The sequence below is a fragment of the Perognathus longimembris genome, chromosome 8 (assembly GCF_023159225.1).
Source record: "Perognathus longimembris pacificus isolate PPM17 chromosome 8, ASM2315922v1, whole genome shotgun sequence".
In the NCBI taxonomy this organism is placed as follows: domain Eukaryota; kingdom Metazoa; phylum Chordata; class Mammalia; order Rodentia; family Heteromyidae; genus Perognathus; species Perognathus longimembris.
In genome coordinates, this window is record NC_063168.1 from 15,350,612 (window position 1) to 15,358,671 (window position 8,060).

Sequence of the window (8,060 nt, forward strand, 5' to 3'; positions counted from 1 at the left end):
AGAGTTCTCCTTGCTGTAGAAACAGTAAGTCTAGCCCTCTTCTATTCTAGAGGACTACTTCTGACAATGACGTCAGGGACTCCTGGAGATGAGAGATAGACTCTTCTATTTTCTTAATATCCTCATCTATGGCCATTTGTAGGTCATCATAATATCCTCTCTGTTGGATAAGGGAGGCTACTCCTGTACCTAGTCCTCTCAAGCTGGCTCCTACTAACAAGCTTAAGGTAATAGCTGTAAAGGGCTCTCTTTTTGTCCAGGGATTATATTCCAGACTGAGCTGTCTCTAGGAGTTCTGTAAGCGATCGAGGAAATCTGGATCCGGATAGTAAGATATGGTGGGCACTAGTCGTACTAACACACAGGAATCCTCAAAGTCCTTTAAGACAGTAGAGTGTACACAAGAGATTAAACCCATTTTAGAACATGCCCACCACACATCTTGTGGTGGCAGCCAGTAGCCAGTTGCTGATTTATAGTCAATAAGGTGGTTACATAAAGGAGTCATCTCTTTTCCTGGCTTTCCAATACACGTGCCTGAACCAGTAACCCGAGTTAGGGTAAGCCCTAACTTAGACTTCCATCTGCAAGACCCTTCCTCATTGGCTTGGGACACTTTATCAGAGACAGCAATGCCTTCATAATAAGGTGGAGCAACATCATATCATAACCAGCATGACTTAGTCAAATTGGGCTGAGTATGGTTTAAGATCATATAGGATTTCTGCATCAGGTTTACTAAGGGGTTCTTATTAAGGGGTAGATAGGCCAAGGTATATATGGGATGAGGCTTGGTACCTGGGGCCTGTGTCAAGTTGAGAGAGGGTTCTTGGGCTCCTGAGGAGGTAGGGCCTGGGGTCAGCTTAATGACAGGTCTGTTAATGGGGTCTTGGGGCTTTAAGGCCGAGATGGGCTCCACTGCCACATCTGTCATAGGTTTAGCAATGAGCTTGAGCTGGAAAGTGAGTCCATGATCATATCCTGTCATGTACAATCTTAATCCCCATGTCCTTCTTCTGGGCCATCCACCAAAGGTCTTAGTGTTTTTGGTAAACTTAATAACTAGAGGGTTACATCTATATTTAATACAAGCTCCTTGTCCCGACCACCAGTTAGCCCATTCACAAGCAAGATTATTTTCTTTTTCTAGACCCTTTCCTGTATGGTTCTGTTTTATGGTTATTAGGTCCCAGCTGGAGTGTGGGTCCCAGTTAGCTTGTCCTGTGGTTTCACACCCCCATTTTTTACAGAAGAAATCTGTCTCCCCTCCGCATTTCCTCTCATCTGCTCTAGTTCTCCCATCCCTAGGACACACATAGAATGGTATATCTCTCAGTTCTGCTCTAAGCTTCGGGTGGCCACATCCATATCCAGATCCCCATGTTAGAGAGCTGTATTTGCACGGAACTACACAGGACTCTTGCTCATTACACTCGGGAAGCTGCTTATCCAGATTTGGGTCAAAGTGATCTGGCACATCCCAGCTGCCTGCAGCTAGGACACACAAGTCCACTATTAAATCTGGCCACCAGGTTCCTAAGGGGGTTTCTTTAGTTGCTAGGATAAGGGGTTTTCCCCCTTTTAGAGTGAGCTGCCAAGATAACTGGAAAGGCTGGTGAGGGTTAGGATTAGCATCAACATTAGCTTGAACAGCAAAATAGGAAAGCAAAGTAAATAATCGTAATAGTAACAATATTCAGTCTAACTTTTGTTAGACTGGCGAAGGCGAAGCGGTTGGTTTGGATGTTTGGAGACTTCCCATGTTTCTCGACAGAAATCTTCGTCCAAGGTGAAGGGGTCAGCTGGATTGGCATGGGAGTAATGAACCCAGGCGGCGATGCCATCTACCTTGAGGGCGATGGGTGTAGTCAACAGCACCAAGTAGGGTCCCTTCCACCGTGGTTCCAAGGAGTTTGGGTTGTGTCTCCAAACGAATACCCAGTCCCCTGGTCTGAATAAATGAGGGGTAGGGACAGAAGCAGAATCATATAGTGCCTTAAGTTGAAGCCACACACTCTTATGCACAAGCTGCAAGTGATCAAGTTTACATAGAAAATCAGTGTCATCTAAATCTGCAAGCAATTCAGTCTGAAGGCTGGGAATAATGGGTGGGGGATATCCGTACATTATTTCAAAGGGAGTAAAGCCAAGCTGATAAGGAGAGTTTCTTACTCTAAATAAAGCAAAAGGAAGGAGTGACACCCAATCTGTGCCAGTCTCTAAGGCCAATTTAGTTAAGGTCTCTTTTAGGGTCCGATTCATTCTTTCTACCTGTCCTGAACTCTGGGGTCTATAAGCACAATGTAATTTCCAATCTGTCCCCAGTGCAGTGGCTATTCCCTGACTTAATTTTGAGATGAAGGCCGGTCCGTTATCCGACCCAATGGTGGATGGGAAGCCATACCTGGGTAAGATTTCTTCCAAGATCTTCTTAGCCACCACCTTTGCAGTTTCGTGTTTTGTTGGATAGGCTTCAACCCATCCTGAAAAGGTGTCTACAAAAACTAGCAAATACTTATATCCAAATCTTCCAGGTTTAATTTCTGTAAAGTCCACTTCCCAATATGCACCTGGCCTGTCTCCACGAAGGCGGCTTCCCTTCATAACTGGCTGAGTAGATGCATTGGTGAGCTGGCAGGCTTTGCAATTTTTGACAATGTCCTCAACAATTTGGTTTCCCTGTCTAATTTTTACTTTTGAGTGGTGAAGCAAGTCCTGCATTCTTTGGGTCCCCATATGAGAAGCCTAGTGGATTCTCTTGAGGACCCCCCCACCTAGCTCTTGTGGCAAGATAAGTTTCCCTTCACAAGTTTTCCACAAGTCACTCTTTCCTTCTCTGTCCTGAGGTTTGTGGGCCATAGGAATTTTCCTAATCCATTCCAAGTCTTCTTGGGAATACTGGGGAATGGGGGGCAGAGCCCGTGGCCCTGGATCTGCTAGGGCTAATATTTCTGCTCTAGGTTGGAGGGCCGCCTCCTTGGCTGCTTGGTCAACCAATTTATTCCCTTTAGTCACTAAATCAACGCCCTTTTGATGTCCAGGGCAGTGCATGATAGCAATCTTGGCTGGTTCCCAGAGGGCCCGGATGAGGCTTAAAATCTCCTGCTTGTTTTTTTTTTTTGGCCAGGCCTGGGCCTTGGACTCAGGGCCTGAGCTGTCCCTGGCTTCTTTTTGCTCAAGGCTAGCACTCTGCCACTTGAGCCACAGCGCCACTTCTGGCCGTTTTCTGTATATGTGGTGCTGGGGAATCGAACCTAGGGCCTTGTATATCTGAGGCAGGCACTCTTGCCACTAGGCTATATCCCCAGCCCCCTCCTGCTTGTTTTTAACAGTTTTTCCTTCTGCCGTTAGTAGCCCCCTTTCTTGGTAGATGGCTCTGTGGACGTGTACGGTAGCAAAAGCATACCAGCTGTCCATATATATGTTTAGTCTCTTTCCTTTTCCTATTTGCAGGGCTTTTGTTAGTGCCACTAGTTCTGCTCTTTGTGCAGAAGTTCCCTGGGGGAGTGCCTCCGCCCACATTATCTCAGTGTCCGTGGTGACTGCCACACCTGCGTACCTTTTTCCTTCTCGAATGAAGCTGCTGCCATTGGTAATCCAGGTGTGCTCAGCATTTGGTAGCAGCCAATCCAGCAAGTCTGGCCTGAGGCTATGCGCCTGAGCCAGGATCTGCTCACAATCATGCAGGGGCGCTTCCAGGTCTGGATCTGGCAACAAGGTAGCTGGGTTTAATGCTGTTGGTACGTAAAAGCTGATACACGTGGGGTAAAGTAACAAGGTCTGGTAACGGACCATGCGGGCATTGCTCAACCACCGGTCAGGCAGTTGCTTCAGCACCCCCTCTAGAACGTGTGGAGTGGCCACAGTCAGGTTCTGTCCCAAGGTCAATTTGTCTGCATCTTTTACTAAGAGGGCTACTGCAGCTACTATTCTTAAGTGTGGGGGCCACCCAGCAGCAACAGGATCCAATTTCTTGGATAATTAGGTGACCGGTCATTTCCAAGGCCCAATTGGCTGGGTAAGCACTCCCTTTGCTATTCCTTTATTTTCAGCCATGAACAATGTGAATGGTTTATTCACGTCAGGTAGGCGTAAGGCAGGGGCTTCCAGAAGGCTTTTCTTGACTGCCTCAAAGGTTTTTTCCATCTGCTCAGTCCAATGAAACTCTGGGAGGTTTTTGGTAGCTTCATACAAGGGCTTGGCCATCTCAGTGAACCCAGGTAGCCACAGCCGGCAAAAAACGGCTGTTCCCAGGAACTCTCTAACTTGTCTGGCTGACTTTGGTACAGGAATTTTTAGCACAGTCTCTTTACGTGCATCTGACAGCCAACGCTTGCCCTGTTTTAGTATGAAGCCAAGATAGGTGACTTCAGGTTTACAAATCTGTGCCTTTTTAGCGGAGGCCCTGTAGCCTAGGTTGCCAAGGGTCTTTAAGAGCCTAGCCGTCCCCTTCAGACAGCTTTTTCTATCCGGGGCAGCTATCAACATGTCAGCTACATATTGCAATAGGCTTATTTCAGGATTTTTGGAGCGGTACTCACTCAGGTCCTCATGTAGTGCTTGGTCGAAGATGGTGGGCGTGTTCTTGAATCCTTGAGGCAGCCTAGTCCATGTCAGTTGACCACTTATCCCGATCTCAGGATCGTGCCATGTGAATGCAAAGTAACTTTGGCTCTGTGAGGATAAGGGCAGGCTAAAGAAAGCATCCTTTAAATCCAGTACAGTATACCAGACATGGCTTGGTTATAAGGAACTCAGCAAGGTATATGGGTTTGGAACGGTTGGATGAATGTCCATTACTCTTTTGTTAACTTCTCTCAAGTCCTGTACTGGTCTGTAGTCATTGGAATTAGGCTTTGTGACAGGCAGTAGTGGAGTATTCCAAGCTGACTGGATGGGCTTCAGGATTCCTGATTCTAGCAATTTTCTGATGTGGTGGGTGATCCCCTTCTTTGCTTCTAGTGACATAGGGTACTGGCGAACTTTTACTGGGTCAGCCCCAGCCTTGAGTTCCACAAAGATTGGAGGATGATGTTTTACCAGTCCCATCCCTCCAGTCTCTTCCCATGTCTGGGAAAATGCCTGTAACCACTCATTCTCTGGAGACTCAGGCTTGAGATGCTGGTATAGCCTGTACTCCTCTTCTAGCATACTAGTTATTAGTATACTAACAGGCTTCCCTTTCGAGTCTGTCACCAAAGCCCCATCACTTGTGAATTGTATCTGAGCTTTCATTTTTGTTAGGAGGTCATGTCGAAGCAATGGGTAGGGACAATCAGGGATGACTAAAAATGATTGGGTTACCCGGCCCACTCCTAGGTCCACTGTTCTTCAGGTAGTCCATTTATAGGGTTTAGTGCCAGTCGCACCTTGCACCCATGTTGTTTTACTGGACATCGGCCCCCTAGGGGCTAGTAATACTGAGTTTTCTGCTCCCGTATCTACCATGAATGTGACTGCGTTCCCCTCCACTTTCAAAGTTACCCTAGGCTCAGGGAGGGGGTCTGAGCCCCAACTCCCTCAGTCACTGTCTTCAGCCAGTTCCAAGGCTGGCAACACCCTCGATCCTCCTTTTCACTTTTTCTCCTCCTTTTTGGCTAGTTCCAGGCAGTTCTTGAGCCAATGTCCCTCTTCCTTACAATAGGCACACTGATTTTCTCCTACTCTAGGTTTTCTAGGTTGAGATTTGAACTTTCACTCCCTGACAGGAGACGAGGGCCGTCTAAAGTTTCCAGTTTGTATGGAGGTTAAGATTTCCCTAATATCTCTCCTGTGCTGGGCTTGTTGTTGCTCTAAAATTCTAGCCTGTTGTGCTTGTTGCTGCTCCAGGATTCTAGCCAAACTCTTCTCTTTTGCCCTGTCTCTTCTTTCACGTTCAGCTTCACGTACTCTGTCCTTCCGCTCCTGCCTCTGTTCCTCTGTCTCCCTTTTGTTATAGACCTTCTCCGCCACTGCTACTAAGTCCCTAACAGATTTTTCACCGAGCCTGTCTATAGCCTGCAGCTTTCTCTTTATGTCCGGGGCAGCTTGGTTTATGTAGGTGAACATAACAATCTGAGCGGATTCCTGAGTTTCGAGATCGTACAGGGTGTACTGACTAAAGGCTTCTGTAAGCCGCTCGAGGAATGCTGCCGGACTTTCATTCTCTCCCTGACTCACATCACAGACTTTGGCCATATTAGTAGGTTGGCGAGCCACCGCCTTGAGACCTGCCAACAGAGCCTGGCGGTAGATGAAGAGTTGTTCTCTACCTTCAGCCATGTTGTAGTCCCATGTGGGTCGAGTCTCAGGAAAGGAGACTGAGATCGCGACTGGGTCTGTGAGGGGCGCTCCGGTGAGGCCGGGGACAAGTTTCCAGGCCACCTCTCGGATGCGACTCCTCTCCTCGGTGGTGAAAAGGACCTATAAAAGCTGGTTACAATTGTCCCAAGTGGACTGGTGAGTGAAAAGGACAGTTTCAAGTAAACGGATCAAGTCTTGGGGTTTCTCAGAAAAGGGGGCGTTTTGGGTACGCCAATTGTATAGGTCACTAGTAGCAAATGGCCAGTACTGGAGCTGCTGTTGGCCATTTTCGTCGGCGGGACCTACGGGGCGAAGGGGAAGGGCAGTGGAGTTGTGGGGAGGCGTGATTCCCCGGCGCTGGCTCGTTGACTGGGCAGGACCCTCTGGTGCGGAGGGAGCTGGCGGCGCGCTCTCTTCTGTGTCCTCTTCTTCCTCCTGTATTTCAGGCGGGGGGGGGGGGAGGGTTGGAGAGGGGAGTACGGTGGAGGAAAGATTTCCTCCTCTGTGTTCCCCCCTTGGAAGACAGGTGGACATGGCTTCTTTTCTTCCTTCGTGGTCTTTTTCTTCTCTGCCTTTTCTTCTCCCTGTGTCTTGTTAGTAAATACCTGGGTGAGAGAAGGGGCTGAGGACAAGAAGGGCTTTACCCAGGCAGGGCCCTCCTCTTCAACAAGTGCCCTCCAAGTGATTATATAAGGGATCTGGTCTGGATGCCCACTGTGCACATTATAGATTTTGTACTGTAAAATCTTGATTTTAACTATATCAAAACTTCCTTCAGGAGGCCATTCGGCATCCTCAAAGATGGACCATTCTGACTTACATAAACTTATCCACTTTTCTTTCTTGATAGTTACACTTTGATTATGAGCAATTTCCCTAACCTCCTTCCAGTGGGCTAAGGCTAAATCCAGGGGGCTAGATGGCACATTACCCATGGCTCTGGTCAGGTGTTCAATCCAGACAGCTACAAAAAACACAACAATTACAATAACAGAAAATGTACCAAACACACAGGCCTGAGAAAAAGAAAAGTTACTAGTACAATTTGGAGATCTCCCAAGTCGGCCCCCTACCTCCTGCAAGGGTGCAGAAGGAGTGGACTCAAGTTCAAGGTGGGCAGATTGAGCCTTGGTGAGGAGACCCTCTCGGTCAGTGCCGGCTAGAAACTAGACTGATTTGCACCCTATAAGAATCACAGTAGGGTCCCGGGGTCCCTCTTCAAGGATGGAGGATCTGGGACATCTACCGGTTCCCCCAGGGTTGTCGATAAGCGTGTCCGCTTGACAGTCCCTAAAAAATAAAATAAAATAGTACAAGCTGGAGTGGCCGGCTTCAAGAGAGAAAATGAAAGTAAAACACACCCACAGACAAGGGACAAGACAAATTAACAGCGCTGTTTCTCACCTTCGGGGTCTGGGGTCTTGGGGCTCTCTGGGGATCCCGGGCGAGTGCCCAAGCTGTTATGCCCAAGTCCTCGAAGTCCACCAAGAAGACCACCGAAAGCCAGACGTTCTGAAATGCAAAAGCAAGGCTTTATTCAGGTGAGCTGCAGCCCAGGCCTCGTCCCACACACCGACGCAGCGGAGGTTAGGAGGAAGGCCATGAGCAGAGTTTTGCATGGGTATTTAAAGGAAAAAAATCACAAGGTTACATAAACCAGGTGCAGGCAGGATTGGGGTGTGAGGACAAATCTGATTGACATGAGTTAGGTGCAGGGTTGGGGTGTGGGGACGAATCTGATTGACATGAGTCAGGTGCAGGGTTGGGGTATGGGGACA

At 48.1% G+C, this 8,060-nt stretch overlaps 1 pseudogene; it reads right to left on the minus strand.

Annotated features, from left to right (window-relative positions):
• Window positions 1–286: 286 nt before the first annotated feature.
• Window positions 287–5,397, minus strand: LOC125355954 (annotated as a pseudogene).
• Window positions 5,398–8,060: the final 2,663 nt, after the last annotated feature.